The sequence below is a fragment of the Tauraco erythrolophus genome, chromosome 4 (genome assembly GCF_009769465.1).
Source record: "Tauraco erythrolophus isolate bTauEry1 chromosome 4, bTauEry1.pri, whole genome shotgun sequence".
Classification (NCBI taxonomy): Eukaryota; Metazoa; Chordata; class Aves; order Musophagiformes; family Musophagidae; genus Tauraco; species Tauraco erythrolophus.
Window position 1 is genome coordinate 58,870,777 of NC_141468.1, and position 5,535 is coordinate 58,876,311.

Here is a 5,535-nt window from a genome sequence, read left to right on the forward strand (position 1 = left end):
ACTGCCTCTCATTGGAGAAAATGAGATAATAATCTCTCCATAGAGAGATGTAATCTCTCTGTGGAGATTACATATAGTATCTCTTTAGATTTACTATGTAACACATAGTACATGTAGAAAGTTCTACTTTCTACAAAGTAGGCAGGGAGCGGTAGCCAAGGCAGCGGTAGAGCAAGAGAGAAGAAGGCAGAGGGGAAGACGGAGTAGGAGCGAAGAGTAGAGAGGAGAGGTACGGGGTGACAAAAAATAAACTAAACAGCATCATGAGAAAGAGGAGACAGAGGAGGAACAGACACGCAAGAGGGGCGACAGGGCCCCAACGACCAGGTACCCACTGCTGCTCTCACTCTCGTTGCCACCAGGAGAATTTGCCAGTTCAGGTGCTTCTTCTCTTCTCTGCGCCGTTCCTCTTCAGTAACTCAGATTGCTAGACACCGAGACAGAGAAGGAGGAATCTGAAAAAGGAAGGGACCGGGAGCCATAGGGCAAGAAACAGAGAAAGGGAAGATAGCGACGGGTTGGAGGGACAGCAAGGGAAGAATGAAAAAGAAGGGACAGGGCTCAAGCCAGACAGAGAGAGACCAAGAAAGACAAATAATAGCATTGGATTGCAGGGCCTAGAGGAAAAAACTGAAAAATAGGTACCAAGAGCAAGAAAAAGGAGGAACGGAGAAAAAACAGCAACAGGCCACAGGACAGAAAGGGACCAATTTAAAAAAAAATATGGGATTGAGAGCAGTCTACAGAGAGACGTCGGGGAATGAATATTTAGAGTGACGCATACAGGGCAGCAAGGGAGGAATTTGAAAAAGAAAGTAAAAATAGGGACAAGGAGCTGAACAGAGAGATGCAGAGAAAGAAGAAAACGGCAAAGGGCTACAAAACAGATGGAGAGGGATTAAAAAACCCTGGCAGGAAACCAAACAGGGAGAGACAGCGACAGAAACGGAATCGCAATGTGGCACGGGGCCGTGAAGGACAAAAACAAAGAACAGGGCCTGGGAACTGGAAAGGCAGCCAGAGAAAGACAAAACTAGAGATGGGCTCTAGGGCAGAGAGGAAGGAACAAAAAAACACGGGCGGGTAACCACAGAGACTGAGGTGGGCAAAGCGACAGGCCACAGGGTACAGAGGGAGGAGGCACTAAAGAGAGACCGGGAGCCGGATGGAGAGAGGTGGAGAAAGAGAACTTCCACAGCGATGGGCTACAGGGCAGAGAGGTGGAAATTTTAAAAATCAGGGTCTAGAGCCAGACCGAGAGAAACAGAGAAAATAAAAATGGTGACGGGTAACAAGGCAGGAGGGAGGAACTAGAAACCAACGAGAGGGATCCAGACAGAGAGACTGAGAATGGGGAAAATCCTGAATGGCCTCCAGAAAGAAAGAGAAGGGAATTAACATCAGAAACAAATAGTCAGTCAGAGAGACACAGAGAAAGGCGGAAGGGGGGGACTGCGGCGAGCTACCGGGCAGAGAGGGAGAGCTGAAAAGCAAAGAGAGCGAGACAGAGAGGGAGGAATGGAGAAGCAGGGACAGGGAGCCAGACAGACACAGAAAAAAGAAAGAACAGCAGCAGACAACAGGACAGCTAGGCAGCAATTCAAAATCAGAGGCAGGGAGCAAGATAAAGAGGGAGGGAGAAAGAAACAGATGCGTGACTTGCTACAGAGCCGAGAAGGAAGACCTCGAACAACAGGGAACCAGACAGCGAGAGCCACAGACAAGAAAAATAGCGACAGGTTACAGGACAGAGGCAGCGGATCGAAAAAATAGTGGCCGGGAGCTGGACAGGGGAAGAGAGAGAAAAGAGAGAAAAATAACCACAGGCTACATGGCAGAGAGAGTGAAGACAGGGACACGGAATGGCTCAGAGCAAGACGGAGAAAAGAGGACTGGGGTAGCAAAAACAAAAGTCGCAGCAGTGTGGGAAAGAGAAGGGGCCAGGGGACGGGCAGGAGATTTGCCAGTTCAGACGCTTCTTTTCCCTTCTCCTCTCCCCTCTTCTTCCATTGCATCGGTCACTCAGCTGTCCTCCACCTAAGAAAATACATGGGTGTCTCTACAGCTCTTACCAGATGAAGCTTCCTAGATACGCAGCCTCGCTGGCATGCTACGTGCACCATTAGGACAGAGGTAGAGAAAGAAAGAGACAGACAGAAAATGACGAGCAGGGAGCAGAACAGACAGGTCGAGAGAGAAACTGGAGGAGAGGAGTAAGGAAAGAGGGAGAGAGAGAGAAAATGCAAGGAACGAGTTAGACAAACTGAGGACAAGAGAGACAAAGACAGATGAGCACAAAGAAACGGAAAAAGAAAAACCGGCACTGGGCTGCAGGATGAGAAAAAACGGCCAGGCAGCAGGGCAGAAGCGAGTAACGGGACAGCGAGCTGGGCAGGGGGACACAGTGAGAAACGATGCGACAGGCAGGGCTACAGAAATATATGGTGGAAACAGTCCAGTAGCTGCCTGGCCTATGTACAAGTACAGGGAGTTGGGACTACCAGGAGTGCCCTAACTGCACCTCCAACTCCTGCTGTGAGCTCCCGGTGCTGTGCCCACTCTGTCAGAAATGGCTCGGGGGAATCCTTCCTTGCTGCAGGGACTGGCTGTTCCTGGCTGGAGGCACCTGCCTGTGAGACTCCATAGATTCACTCCTCAACCACTTCCCCTCCATCAGCCCTCACAGTGTGCCCAGGCAGCCCCTTTTATAGCCACAGCCCCACCCTCAGCCTCACTGGCCACACTTGGGGCAGTCCCAGCCCCAGCTGGAGCCAGTTGGGAAGAGGGGCCATGGCCAAAGCCCCACAGCACATGGCCCCCTCCCCTGGACCTGGCCACCAGCTCCACATCTGGGAGCTGCAAACACATCCAGGGGCTGAAAACACACCCATCCAGGAGCACGGAGGAGGCAGGACCAGTTTCCTCCTTAATGGGCAGAAGAAATCCCGGCAGCGAGTCAGCTCCAAGGCTCAGAGCCCAAAGGCAGCAGGACAGAGGGAGAAAAAGGGAAGAGAAAAGCAGGAGGACGCTGTGATCCAGAGAGGGACGGGGACCGGGACAACAGCGTGGAGAGCTTGAGCTAAAACTCAGGGACAGAGAGACGGAGGAATGAAGAAAAGAGGGAGCGGGAGAGAGAGGCAGGAGGGACTGGCAGGAAAAGGAGATGGAGCTGAGACAGGGAAAATCCTGAAGTTACCGTGGGAAAAGAAAGAGAGAGAGAGGAAATAAAAAGTAGAAACGAGGAGCCTCGAAAAAAGTAAAGAGAGAAGGAGAGTTTGGAAAAGCGACAGGGTAGGAGAAACATGGGCAGGAATGGAATTTAAAAACCCTATAGAGCCCTACAGACACCTACAGAAGCCCTATAGACCCTTATACAGCCATATAGAACACTATAAAAAAGTCTCTAGAAGCCCTGTAGAGCCCCATAAAGCCCTATGGAGCCCTATAGAATCTGAAGATTCTGCCCAGTCAGCCCGGTTTTGTGTCCCCCCTCCACCCCCCACACCCCGGAACTTTGGTTCTGCGTCACAAATGTTCCGGTCCGTCACTTTTTGGCGCGTCCCCCGGAAACCGCACCCCGGAACTTTGGTTCTGTGTCACAAAGGTTCCGGTCCGACGATTCCAAGTGCCACCTGTGCTTCCTTATTTCAGACTTCAAAAAATAGGTCTAAAAAAAAATGGCTTATTGCTAACAGTTTATAAGGAAAAATGAACACAACGGTTCCAAAGGAAGATTTGCTCTAGCTTTTTTGTGTATTACCCACAATAAGGAAAAGTGGTTGAAAAAAACAGATTTTCAGAAGCCATTTTGTGATCTGTGGTATTTTTTCTTTAGTCCCTTGAGTAAAAACTTTTCAAACTAAAAGAAATAAAAATCAAAACTGGAATGGATTACTAGCCGTTCTGGAAAAAAAAACAGAAGACCACAAAAATACACAATTAGAATAGATGTTAGACATGTCCAGTATCTGGGAAAAAACCCAGACATGAAGGCATCAGAATTTGCGTTTGACATATGCTTAGTCTATGTAAAACTAAAGGTGGCTAAGGAACATCTGGTCTGAACTAGTAAAACTATTGAACAAGTAGCATGATGGGAGATTAAATTTAATAATAGCAAATGCAAGTAATTTAAACTGAAAAGCCTTTCAACTTCTCTATGAAGTGTGAAAGGAAAACTCTGCGGCATTCCAGAGGCTCAGTCAAAATCCGTTCCAGCAAAACGCGCACACACGCGTACTTAAGAAATGGACTTTTAAATTCCTTTGTGATTACAATACTTGCTTCTGGAATAGGCTGGTCTTTCCATAGTCTTATACTTAAGTCCAATCTTGCCAAGTTTGTGTGATCAAACATTGCGCTACTTTATGAATTCAAATTGTCAGCACATGCAGGCTCACTTGTTAATCTCCAGTTGCTGTAATCCATGAGGTGCTGGGAGTATGATCCAGTTTATCAACGTTTTCTGAAAGATAAAGTTTTGCAACACATTCAGAAAGTCATTCTGAAAGTAGTAATTAAATCTGTCTTAACATGTTTTCGTTCTCTAATGAATTGAATTTCTAAGCAGAAAAAAAAAGGAGACGTGCATTTCTAAACTTTTTTTTTTGTAAATTAATGTTAGATTAGGAGAGTAGTAGGGTAAAACTGGTTTAATTTCAGAGTTCATCCTTCATTTGCTAAGGTAAGACAGTGCGGAGGCAGTAAATTTGACCTCTGGAGTCACTAACAGTGTCCTCATTCTTTGTCATGAATCAGAAACAAAGCTGTGGGCTGGCCCAAGAAAATCCATCCAGGTTAAAGTTTCTCAAGATCTGTTACCTCCTTGTACCAGAAGCTACAGAATTAAAATCACACAAACAAGAAATTACTAAGATACAGTTTGTGTACAGAGGTGATGTTCATACTTGTAGTTGCTTCACCTGGTTCATTTCTTCTAGGCTTTCTAGTAGAATTGAGGAGTTTGGGGAAAAGGAGGCAACTTGGACCTTCAGTCATTTGGTAAGCTCTGCTTGCACGTATTAATGTGTTTGCCTGGAGACCTGTTGAATTTACAGTGTTTCTGTGAAGACCTAAGGCCGTGTATTCATGAAACTTTTTATAGGTAGGTTCCATTTTCTTTCCACTACAGAACACACTGGCACGTCTTCTTCAATTTATGTAATGTTTCCATTCTTTTTCTTGGCCAGCTTCACTAGGTCTGTACGTTCCAACAACAAAGTTGGCTTTGGAATACTGCAGTTGCGTTAGCTGTTAATATTCTGGCTTACAATATATAAAAGGCAGAGTGTTGTATTAAAAATGGTGCTAAATAGAATAGAAGGATTTGGGTGCTCATTTATGATGGAAATCCACCCTGCAGTACAAACTGACTCTTGGTGAAAGCTTCCCTCTGCACAAGAGGAACAGAATCACAAAGAACAGAGGTAACATGAGTTTGTGTCCTGTGTGAGGTGTTTCTTCCAAAAGCACATGTCCCTGATTACGCAAAGTCACTTTGCGTTAATTGTTCCCTGGTTTTGTAAAGCCTAAACT